Genomic DNA, 13,937 nt, shown 5'->3' on the forward strand with positions numbered 1-13,937 from the left:
GCCTGTAGTGTGTAATGTCTCATAATGGCTCTACCACCAGCACTGTAAAGCATCAAATGAAAAATAAAATTTTAGGGTTCCATAACAGCTGTCGTTCAGCAGCCTGGCATAGTTCACTTCTTCAAGTCCTGTATATCCACAGCTGTTGGAAAATTGATTTCCTGGCACCCAGTAGCAGGTGGCAAACAGTGGAGATCTCTATTTTGGTAGCTGCACAGCCCCACACAATAGAGTAACAAAAGGCCTGGAGGGCCCATTATAAGAGCTTGTCCTGGACCCCATTATGTTTTTAAGATGGTGTTAACTGGGGCTATTTTTAACACTATAAAGTTATGATATGCATGTTTACCAAAGTTGCATCGGATCCCAGCAGGTCTATGCGAGTGCAACCAGTAACATTCTGAAAAAACCCCATAAAGATCAAAGTTTAAATATATTTTATAGAGATCATTATTGAGAAGATAATTGCTATATGAAGAGAGTAATATGGAAAAAAAAAATGTTCTATCTATTTGATGGGTACATAATTAATCTAAATAGGGAGTCTGTGGTTGCACATGTCAGCTTCTTAACTTTGCTTTATGTGGTGGAACCTCAGTAACTTTCTTGAAAGCTATCACATTATATGCATTACAACATGGTAGCTCAGCCCTTGGTTTAGGGCAGGGGCGTCAAACATGCGGCCTGCGGGTGGTTGAATGAGTATGCGTGATTGAGGGAATGAATCTGTGAATGAGTATATGAATGAATGAATGAGTGTGTGTGATAGCATGGATTTGTAAGTGCTGGAACCTAGGCATGATGGGACTGTGATTGCTGTGATTGCTGTTAGCAATTGTTATCTATATCTAGTAAAGCATGTGTATGCCAGGAAACAAGGGCATTGTGATCTTCTTAGTCAGAAGACAACGCCGTCCTCAAATGTTACCAATATTGGAACAAAAACAGCAAACCTTGTAAGCAGATATAGGTACAAAGAGATTTCACCAGTATCCTTCCGGATGTGTGAAAAGGAGAGGCGATGAGATGGCTTTTACTAGATTCCTTAGATAAAGACACCATCAAAGATGCTTCAAAGAATTTTTGTAATAAACCTGCTACATTTCCCTGACATATCGCCACTGGCCCAAAGACAGCAGATGATTCCTTTTGAAGGTACCGGGTTGATTTAACATGCTGATCTTCCTTCTGCCACACTGTTTAGCCAGGAAACGGTTGCAATATAAAAAAAAACAATTGTGGTACCAAAAATAATGTTGTCAAGCAGGGAAGATTATGTACTTGCTATATGACTGAACACCATTTCTACAATCTTTGGGACTATATCCCTAGACACTACCCACGGTATATAGTTTATGCAGAGGCATACCTAGAGTATTTGGATCTGTATGTGGCACCCCCCCCACTCAAACACTTTAAAACTGCATAGCTTCTATCGTTATATACTTGCGCAGACATTGAAGGTGGTACAGCATTACTGTTATCATTATATACTGAGGCAGACATTGACGGTGGTACAGCATTACATCAATCACTATATACTGAGGCCGACATTGACGGGGGTACAGCATAACACCTAAAACTATATACCGAGGCAGACATTGACGGTGGTACAGCGTAATCCCTATCACTATACATTGAGCTAAACATTGATAACAGCATAACTCCTATCACCATATACTAAGCCAAACATTGATGGGTGTAGGCCTACCACTTCATTGTCTGGCTTAGGGATGCACCGAAACAAAACTTCTGGATTGAAACCGAAAATGCAGCATTTACCTGTCCGAAACCGAATATGACCCCCCACCATAAAAAACATTTAACACTTTTATTTAAAGTAAGTAACATAGCAAAATAGGACAAAAAATTCAATAACAATATTAATATATATATATATATATATATATATATATATATATATATATATATGATTGTTAACAGTAGACTTGGACACCAGGGGGCTCTTCGTGTTCGTCTTCATGCTCGTCTTCGGGGGAAAAAAAATCTTCTTATTCCACAAATATTCGCCTGTTCCTGTCTTCTCTTCGGGCGAATATTCGTGGACATTCTTCGTGCTCGGTTTTTCTTCGTTTTTCCGGTTAAGGGGTTAATACGGGGTTAACGCGTACCGCAGCAGCTCTGGCGCCAGGAGTTTAAATGTCCGTATGAGCAACTCTATTGGTCGTCAGCAAGGGGCTCGTCTGCCAATGGTTGATTGGTCGCTCGTACAGACTTTTAAACTCCTGGTGCCGTAACTTGTCCGGCAGATACCATTGGTCTCCCTGTTCTATCATTTAACTGATAGAACAGAGAGACCAGTGGGATCTGCTGGGCAATTTGCTGCATTAGAGTTTTAAAAGACTTTTAGGCTCCTGGTGCTGTAATTTGTCCAGCAGATGCCATTGGTCTCTCTGTTCTATCAGTTAAATGTCCGTACGAGCGACCAATAAAGTCGCTTGTACCGACATTTAACTGATAGAATAGGGAGACCAGTGGGATCTGCCTGACAAGTTGTTTCATTAGGGGTTAACTTTTTAAAGTCTGTACGAGCGACTCTGTTGGTTGCTTGTACAGACTTTTAGGCTCCTGGTGCCGTAACTTGTCCGGCAGATGCCATTGGTCTCCCAGTTCTATCAGTTAAATGTCCGTACGAACAACCAATAAAGTCACTTGTACGGACATTTAACTGATAGAACAGGGAGACCAGTGGGCTCTGCCGGACAAGTTGTTTCATTAGGGGTTAACTTTTTAAAGTACTCTGTTGGTCGCTCGTACAGACTTTTAGGCTCCTGGTGCCGTAACTTGTTGCACCTTAAGGGGTTAAGGGGCGTTAAGGGTGCGAGTGAGCCTATTGGTCGCTTGCACGGCCCTTTAACCTACGGATTTCCGCTCCCGTTATCTAACGCAGCATCGAAGGGATTAATGGGAGCGGAAATCCATAGGTTCACTGTCAGGGGTTACAAAGGCTGTGCAAGTGAGCCTATTGGTCACCTGCAGGTTCTTCCTCTGGCATCAACCTGTAGGCGACCAATAGGCTCATTCGCACTGCCCTGTAACCCCTGATGGTGAACCTACGGATTTCTGCTTCCGTGAACTGCCGCGATGCATCGAAGATAAGGTAAGTTAGATGGGGAAGGGACCTGGGAGATCAGTAGGCGAAGATGAAGACGATCACGAAGATCGGAAGTTTGGAGGAGGGAGGGAGTGTTAAATGGGGGCCATAAGGCATTTCTGTAGGCAGAGTGCTCTATGAAATGCCTTTAACCCCCTTAATGCCACTCTGCCTCCAGAAATGCCTTTTAACCCCCTATACGCCACTCTGCCTCCTGAAATGCGTTATACCTCCCTATATGCCACTCTGCCCCATAATATACCTTTTAACCCCCTAAATGCCAGAGTGGCATATAGGGGTATAAGGCAGTTCTGGAGGCAGAGTGGCACATAGGGGGTCAAAAGGCATATCATGGGACACAGTGGCATATAGAGGGTTAAAAGGCATATCATGGGGCACAGTGGCATTTAGAGGGTTAAAAGGCATATAATTGGGCACAGTGGCATATAGGGGGCATAAGGCATTTCTGGGGCAGAGTGGCAAGCCCGGGGCAGATGTGCATAACTGGGGGGCAAGTTGGAAAACAACGGAAATAAAAACAAAATATTTTTCTCAGTCATAGCTTTTATTTAAAAAAAATAGATCACATAGTAAAACTTTTTTCCTATAGGGTTGTTCAGGCTTTTTCTTTTTTTCATAAATTAATATTCAGATTTTGGGGGTCGTCTTATAATCGAGCAAATACAGTAATTTAGTGAGAGGGTAAGGGAGGAAGTGAGTATGCATGTTAAATTACATGTGTACATATAAGTGCATTAGCATGAGAGTGAGTTTTTGTGTTAGCATGAATGTGTATACGTACGTGTGCGCATGAATGTGTGTATGTGTAAGTATGTGTTAGCATGAATGTGGGTCTGTGTGTGAGCAAGAATTTATACGTGTTTGCATGTGAGCATGATTATGTATGTGTGTTAGCATGTATATGTGTAATTGTATGTGAGCATGAATGTCCATGTGTATGTATTAGCATGAATGTTTATGTGTGCGTGTAAGCCTCAATGTTTATGGATGTGTATTTGTAAGTGTGTGTTTATTAATGCAGTGTGTAAGTGTGTGTTAGTGAGTATGTATAAGTGTGTGTGTAAATATGTTTGCCAGTGCATATGTGAGTTACTGGGGTTGTGGGAGGGGGACATTACTTTACTTTCCCCTGGACCACAAGGTGCCAGCCCTTACCCTGGGGTATATGGTACTGTGACTTCATGCAGACAAGCTATTTTTTAAATATATTGAAGGTTTTATTGACCGCACTAGCATTTGTCCATTTAACAGAGGCATTTATGATTTTTTTTCAAAAATCTCATTGGTTTGGGGGCACTTGGAGTTTCAGTATTTAACAGTGTTATCCATTTCTCTTTTATTCACTTATGACTTGTTGGTGCACTTGATTGTGTCCACTCCCTGCCCAGGTTCTGCCAACTTCCTGCCCACTCAAGTCCAACTAGTGCTAGCCATACCCCTGAATGAAAGCCCCCCCCCTCTCAGCCTTTTCTAGATATGAACAATGTTAATGTATGACTAAATAGAAGATAACCTGGAAAAGTGGCAGATTTGCTGGAAGGCTCCAAGTACTGCAATCATTCTGATCAATCCTTAGGAACAGTAATGTTAAAAATCACCAACTCCCTGGCTGCTTCCACCCATTTTGCAGCCCCTTTTCAAACCCAGGAATGTCATGATCCTTCCATCTTCTAATATAGTGGGGGCTCCAGGAAAGAGTGCTGTTTTTCTACTAAAAAGATGAATTTGTCAATTTCAAATTCTGTTGTATGGAGAGGTTTGCAATAAAAATGCACATATATCTAAAATCCTTTGTTTATCCGTGTAAAAAAAAACACCAAAATGTAAGCTTATTTTGCTTAGCATTATTTTTTATTAGTAGATTTGTAAGACAGCCATAGTCAAAAAGAATAAGCATTTAATGATTTGCTGCATAAAAAATTAAAAGATCATGTTGACACCACAGCCTTTGTTGTTCCTTCCTCGTGCGTTAGTTCAAAAGGGTCTGAATTGTGAAAGCAGAAAAAAATGAATGAATGTCTCACATTAAATAATACACATCAAAGATCTTAATCTTTAGGACATTATAAATTAATATAAATACTGACTGTTTTAGTTTTATTTTTGGGGGGATTTTTATTTTTTATACAGACTTTTATTGTTTTTTAAATTCAGAATATCTGTTCAGTTACTATCATAAATAGAAACATAAATATTTGTTTTTTTGTTATATTAAAATAAAGTCTTGCGTTAGGAAATAGCATACCTGGGTAACCTGGCAAAAGCAAGATGTGCAACGCCAGATTTGAGTCTGGCAACATGAGCTAAGTTCCATCTCAGTTGTGTGTTCAGTACCTTATTAAAAACTTGTTGATACAGGATGCCTAACCTGGAAAATGTTCAAAGCTATGCTTAACTTGGGCATTAGTACAGACACTTTGTATCTCTGAAATGATTATTATTTTATAGAAATGCAGTGTGGTTCAAAAGTTTGGGGTCACTTAAAAATGTTCTTTAAAGTAACATAAAATGGATCAGAAACACAGCACAGAGGTTGTTAATGTTGTAAATGACTATTGTAGCTGGAAACAGCTGATTTTTAATGGAATATCTTCATAGGCGTACAGAGGTTTACGTTATTAAGTATGAATCATTACAAACTCCTTTTGCATCAGCTAGAAATTTCCTTTTGTCCAATGAAAACAGCTAAGTGACCCCAAACTTCTTAACAGTAGTCTATATATATTGATATAGATATACATATAGATATAAAAAAACACTTATCCTGCACTCAGTCCACAATCAACATCGACTTGCCTTGGTGATTCCTCAACCAACCTTGTAACAATCCACAAAACAAGTGCACTCACGGATCTTGTATTGCTTAACAATCACAAATTTTATTTACCTATCAACAATCACATTGATGTTTCAAATCACAGCGTGACCTTTGTCAAGTTGTGTATGTATGTATATATATATATATATATATATATATATATATACACTGTATGTGTGTGTATATATATATATATATATAAATATATATATATATATATATATATATAAATTGTTTTAAATGTTTACTATAATATTCTGACTCCGATTGCCGTGATAGCGATCTATCCCTTGTAGGACCTCTATGCCTGGCCTGAATAAGCAGATATAACCACTGCGGACAATCCTTATCAGATAGCTGAACTCACCAATACCGGTTTTCATCCAAAAGCATCCAAAAATTCTGTACAACAAACAACAGAATACAGCAGAATTAATGGATCTCAGTATTATGCGGTCAAATGATGATGCTTTCCTAGCTTAGCATGCAGAATACATGTGTCCCTGTTACATGTGGCAGGTACAAGCAGCCATGATACAGGAAGTGCATCACTAGAGAGCAGGGGTGTGGTTTACATACAAAGGAAATGTGTCATAAGTGCATTACCAAAAATAACTAATCATAGAGAAATCCATAGGAAATTGATTAAAGAATAAACTATGTAATTCCCATCTACAATAATGAGAATATTAACTGTGTAACAGCATATATAAACATACCAAAATTGTATTAAAAAACAATTATTTAATCACATAGTATTTTATTTTGATTTTTAAGAGATACAAATAAAAAATGTTACCAGAATATTGTACACACAAAAAGAGAGGTTGGAATGCAGCACTCAGCAGTGAAATGGTGCACGAGCCAGGGTACCACCAAGTCCCTCAATAAATCCAAAATAAAGAAGCAGAGGCTCAGCACTTCAAATGATAAGGTGAGTTTATTTCACACAGGCAACGTTGCCTGTGTGAAATAAACTCACCTTATCATTTGAAGTGCTGAGCCTCTGCTTCTTTATTACCAGAATATTGTAAACCGAAAGGAATAATTCATTTGTTGCCTCAAGGAGTTCCTCCTGGAAGAGAAAGGATTATATTTTATATTAAATAAATGGCCATTCCTGATCAGATTTTCATGTAAAACACGTTATTTATCACTCACGTGGAAGACTGAAACTGGATATTTATATCTGAATATGAAATCTATTTATTTTTTTTTCAAAATCAGGTTTTATTGAATTTTTGTAAATTCGGGAACAAGGAGGGGTATGAAATCTATTTATCTTGGTCCATCTATGTATCTGTCTATCTATCAATCTATCTATATATCTGACTATTTTTCCAAAAATATAAATATTAAATAGATAATAATTCAGTTTATAAATCAAACCGCCTATCAAATTTATAGTTTCCACTAGCACCATTTGAATGGAAATATGCAAATTGGAAGAGAAAATTAATAAGATTTAAATCAAATAATTAAAATTAAAGAAATAATAATTGTAGTCAGGGCTGTTATATCGATTAAGTCTATATAGTAATTAAATCAGCCGATCACTTAATTTATATAAATGCCATCTCATGACTGTTACTGAAATGCCATTATTTCCATTTATGTATTTGAGTGGAGCCCTTACCGGAAGAATCATGGGCTATTTAATGTCTGAGATTTAGTACTAGTAATTTTATGTGTTTATCAATAGTGCTAACAAATATTAAGCCATAACTTATAGTCCTTTACACGGTCAATCCATCCACCATATGCACTGTAATGCATATGATAGCTATGTGGTCCCCTTTTCAAGGGGACCCCCTTACAAATGATATACATATCTGCAGTCAGCTACACTGCTGGCTTGGTGGACTCTGTGGGCTGGGGGTCTCTTTAGATCCCCATCTGGAAAGAGCTTCCCTGCCACTGATTGGCTGCTTCACAGGGTATTTTAATATGCATTCTTCTATAGTGGGCCTGTCAGCTACAGTAAACTGTCGTTTTAAATGAATGTCATTTTATGTGATGGACTCTATAGAAAGTCAGTGCAATTTTTAATTAAGAAATTACTTACCGGAGTGCAGCCTTCTGTTTTCAAATTTACTGGGCATTCAACCTCCAGCTATAAAAACAAGACAGAGTGCTGAGTGCAAGAGAACTGAATGATAAGCTGCGATGTCGGTGTATAGTAGGATTATTAACCCGACGCCCCAAAATTAATTCACCAACTTTCCACAGGCGCAATAGTGCATAGATATGCAAAACCTTAATACATTCAGTTGATAAAACAGGAAGGAATCCAACTCATATTTTACATGAGCACCTTGGACAGTAATTTATGTATCTTCATGCCCGTAACATGTAAAACCGGGTAAATGCATACAGTAAATGTAATTCACAATTGATCATTATAATTGATGAGAGTGATAATTGAGGAATTGCCAATATGAAATGCATCTTACAAAGGTCTTCTCCAGCTCCACCAGAATGAGTTCCAGCGATAGTAGATCTTTAGACACCTACATAATAACACACATACGTCATGTATTGAATACAGTAAATGCTGATACCTTTACCAATACCAATATTTTATTTGTAATAACCTGTAAGATATACGCACCTTTGTTGCTAATATGTATAGCACTTTTTATTTAATGTGTAGGACATATGTTTTGAATGTTGATCTTCAGACCCAGGTCCAGATTATGATTACATGTTATATATATATCACCAACAAATTACACAGTGCTTGTTGCAATACACACTTTCTAAAGGTATGACAAAACTAAAACTGACAGATTAAACAAACCGATACAGAAGGCAAACAGGGCCATGCTCACAACCCATGGAATTTTTTTAAGAAACCTGTCTGTATATAATACATTTTAATGAAACTAACAAACTATTCTATTCCCTTGAACAGAGATACACATGTTTTATATCAGACATTCTTCTGCAGTAGATGTAAGGGTTTTCATAGACACATGATGTCTGGTTTAAAGGCTGGGTAGAAAGTTTAGTTTAGTCCGAGTCTGTTAGATCAGTGTTTTAGTTCTTTAGTTGAGTTAAGATGTGGAGATTAAATGTCAATTTACACAACTAATTTAATCAACAAGGTTTATAATTTATCTAAAACATCTACAGCCATAGAAAGAGAGAAACCAAATTTGGTAAAGATAATACCTGGCTAACTGACGCATAATGGATTGCAAGCTTTTTACCTTTTTAAAATATAAAAAACTTGAAACAATAAAAATAAAAAGCGAAATTTTTTTTACATATATTTACCTTGATTTTGTCATACTGGCAAGTAAGAGTTTGCAATTTCTTAACAGAATCCGATGTTCCCTAGATAGAAAATATAGTAATTCATGACTATGGCAGGCTCAGTGAATGGCCATAAGTATTCAGGAAAAAACATCTTAGAAAATTTGTGAGCCCTTTGGAGATCTCTTATTTGAATGCAATCTTCATGGAAAACCAGAACCAGATGAGAAAAACTACTGAGAAACTACTAGTGCCTTGAGCTCTCAGGATCCCATACCCGATTATCAAATATCTTCCTTCTGCAGTCCACAGATTGAGGTTCCCCTTTCATGTTTGTTGCCCCCTCATTCTGTCTCTCTTTTCTTCCCCTCTTACTTCTCCTTCATCTCACAAGTATCTCAACTCTTTCTCTATGTTATTCTCATTTAATGCCCTCTGTGTCCAGTTGATGCTCACACTTCATCGCTCCCCTTATCTCTTTTTTCTGTCCTCTTTGCTTTCCTGCCTTCCTCTCCCCTATTCACCATCCCCTTCCATTTTATTATTGATAATCACTTTTCCCCCTTCTCCAACCAGTTTTCCTCATATCCTTTCATTTAATGTTTCACTCCCTCCCCTTTGTCCCATATTCTGTTGCTGCTCACTTTGTTACTACCCCCCACCTCCAATGATGACCCCTACCTTAATTCCCTGTCCTCTCAAACTTAGGCACAACTCCCAAGTTTCACCTGAGACTTCCTCTTAGTGCAATTAGGTACAAGAATAGAAATGTTTTTTGAAACCAAACCTACATCTTCTATTTTTAATAGACAATCCTTCAGCGTCACCAGGTCAATGTTTTCCTGAAATACAAAAAAAACAAAAATAACAATTATAGATCACTCATTAACTAAATACCGTATAATGGTTATATATTTTTACATTTAGGCATAACCCATTTTAACCATTTGGTGTATTAGTTAAATGTGATATTATTTTTCACAAACTTACCTTTTCTAAGTGGGTTTTAGATAATAATAAAACAAAACAAAACAAAACATAAATTACCTCTAAAAAAAGCTCCTGGGGGCTTCAAATGAATTCTGCTAGTTGTATGATTCTACCTTTTCTTATAGTTTTTAATTACGTGATCAATACAATGATAAAGCTCTAGATTACTTTGTAAATAAGTAAATTACATTACATCTGTCGTGCCTTAAGTTACAATTTATGTCTGTTTTCACATTTTATTTAGACTGACTTTTGTCAGATATTTTATGCTGGAAAACAAGTTTCTTATATTTGTGTATTTTATATGAGCACAAAATGGAGTCAGAACCATTTTGTTTTCCTTAATAATATAATAATTTTTTTGTCCTTGTTCTCTCTATTGAGACCAAAGAAGCCTTTATGAATATAGCTGCTTCAGCAAATATTACCTAATTAGTCTTATCTTCCATGAGAAAGTTAAGGAGTAGAAGCGGCATATCTCTAGGAATGTAAATTGGAATGGGGGATACATTGTAAGACCACCAAAACTGATTTACTACCTAGGGGGTAACGTCTAGCGATATGGATGACCTCCAAAAATGATTTACTACCTAAGAGGTAACGATATGGGTCTTTTAGAGGTCTTTTAATGCGTCTCTTAGAGGTAAATGATAGAAGTACAATAGTACAAATATGATAAGAAGTCCTTATTATAATGGGTAAACCCACCATTATGATTGGAGAATTCCAATCAATAGGTGGAGAATATGATAATAAGCCCTGTCTTTAAAAGCTTATGTTTTAAATAATTTAGGGACTCTGACCGATACAAATTTACTCCCAGAGAATTCGAATTTTGGAACATCGATTTATCAATATTTAACTTATAATTGGATACGCTGCTATATTGATCTATCCACTTCATGATATGTTTAACTGACGTTATTGGATCCCTAACCGTGAGTAATATATCATCTGCATATAGTTTTATTTTTTGTGTTCCCTCCTTTCCTCAGCCCTTAATGTTTTGATCCGCTCTAATATCCCTTGCCAGTGGCTCCAGGGTTAAAACATAAAGGAGTGGAGAGAGGGGGCAGCCCTGACGCGTGCCATTAGTAAGAGAGAACCATGTAGATTTAATACCCGGGCCTACCGCTTTGCCCATAGGTTTATTGTATAGGGCCATTATTGCCTGGTGAATTCTCCCATAGAATCCAAAGGCCTTAAGTACTTCGGCCATAAATGTCCAACTGACCCTGTCGAAAGCTTTCTCAGCATCTAACGACATGGTCAGTTGAGGTGTAGTTGTTATCAAATTTTCTTCAAAGATACCCGGTAAGGTCCTCACGTGGCTGGCCGCTGACCGACCCTTAATAAAACCGACTTGATCTACATGTATCAATTGTGGGTAGACTGCACTCAGCCTTTGCGCAAGCACTCCTGCGTAAATCTTGGCATCTAGGTTAAGGAGTGATATAGGCCTGTAGCTAGTTAGCTCTTCCGGGTTTTTATTTATTTTTAAGATTGGAATTATGTTACCTCGTAACAATTCTTCTGGAAGAGCTCCTCTTTCTATGCATTCATTAAATACTCTTAGTAAATAGGGTGAAATTTCCTCTATGAAAATTTTATAGAAACTTGCGTCAAACCCATCTGGCCCTGGAGATTTGTTTTGTTTTAGCTCTCTTATCCCGTTCTGGATCTCCTCTAGGGTTATATTACTATTTAAACTGCCTAGAGTTTCTCTCGAGAGTTTGGGAAAAGATCTTTTTAGAAAATAGTCCTGTAGGTCTGCCTCTACTAAGTTATCTGGTAAATTACTAAAAGATTTATTAAATGCTTGGCCTATTTCGTCTGGGGCCATATAGGTCCTACCTTTATATACTATTTTAGATATGTTTTTCTTTTCTCTCTTTTTTTTTTTAACTGATTTGTTAACATTTTATCAGCTTTATTTCCTTTGTAATATCTTTTGGAATTTAATGCCATTAGCACTTTATGAGTCTGTTCGATGAGCTTTGTATTTGTCTTCGTTCTTAGAGCCTCGATTTTCTCTGTGTTAATTTTAGATGGAATCTGTTTATTAATTTTATTTAACTGAAATAAAGAAATATACAAAAAAGAAAGAAAGTTTAGCTTCTGCTTTTTTTTTTTTGCCTCTGCGCCTAATTTAATAAAATGCCTCCTTATCACAGCTTTATATGTGCACCAGAGATTTGATGCGGACATTTCTTCCACATCATTTTCTGCAAAGAAAAGTTGTGTTAATCTTTTGATACGTTTAATGTCTGCCATTTTTTTTTATTAAATTATGATTTAGTCTCCAATCATTACTTAATTTTTCTCCCACTTCATCAATATCCATTGTTATCAGATTGTGGTCTGACCATGTGATGTCATGTATTTTAGTATTTTTGACTTTGGATACTAGGCCACAATCTCCCAAAATTAAATGTATTCGTGAATAAGCGGAGTGTGTCTTTGAAAAGCATGTGTAATCTCTTTCTGTTGTGTGAAATATTCTCCATACATCATAAAGTGAATGTTTTTTTAATAATGCTTGCAATCTGCGTGCTTGAGAAAAAATATTTCGGTCGGTAGTTAATCCTTTACATGTCATTTTATCTTACTGGGGATCTAAGATGCAGTTAAAATCCCCCATCCATATCAATGGGCCCTGTTTTATTTTTAAAGTTTTTTCCAGGAGTTTTGTTAAGTATGTTACCGGACCACTGTTGGGTGCATATACGTTAAGTAAATATCTTATTATTTATTTCAGCTATAAATATGATAAACCGACCATCTGGATCTGTTTCTACATATTTAAGTTTTACCTCTAGATCTCTGGAAAATAATATAGCCACTCCTCTTTTTTTTGTAATTTCAGCGAAGCTTGTATATATACTGGAAATCTCTGATTACATAAATTAATTTTATCCATTATTCGCCAATGGGTCTCTAAATCGATTGCTCTAGCCTATAATCTTGATAGCATTCAAAAGCAACAGATTGAAACATTGGGTTTTAAATGGGCCAAAGATTCCCTTACATATTTAGGAATAAGAATAAAATACCAAAGTCCTGGATGGAGATTAACCTTCTCCCCCTAATCAAAGACATGAATGCCTCTTTTAAAAAGCGGAGAGGATTATTTATCTCATGGTGGGGGAGATTAAATGTGGTCAATTCATATGTTTTGCCTAAATACATATATATATTTAGGATGATCCCACATATGGTCCCTACAAGCTGGTTAGATTTAATCCAACAATATATCAATAAATTTATATGGGGATCAAAAAAACCCAGGCTAAAATTGCAAGTAATGGCAAAAAAGAAGAATAATGGAGGTCTAGGACTCCCTCTTGTGAGGGAATACGCATTAGCGTATTGACAAAAGCCTTAAAATTGATTAGGTTATGTAAAGAAGAACATACCCCTCCAGCACTAGCAAAATGGGAGCGAGATTTAGACATTAAAATAAATAATGCAGAGTGGAACAAAGCATTAAACATCACTTATAAAAATATACACTGATTAAATTTGAACGAATTACAATTCAAAGTTATGAATAGGTGGTATCTAGTTCCTTCTGTCTTAGTAAAGATGTTTCCTAATAATCTCCCTAACTGCTGGCGCTGTGGTGCAGAAAGCGGAGATATGCTCCATATTTGGTGGAACTGCAACCCAATTCGTAAACTCTGGCAACAAGTTTCACATAGGTTAGTAGATAATTTTGGACAACAATAGAAATTA

Source organism: Spea bombifrons, chromosome 4, assembly GCF_027358695.1.
Source record: "Spea bombifrons isolate aSpeBom1 chromosome 4, aSpeBom1.2.pri, whole genome shotgun sequence".
NCBI classification, from domain to species: Eukaryota; Metazoa; Chordata; class Amphibia; order Anura; family Pelobatidae; genus Spea; species Spea bombifrons.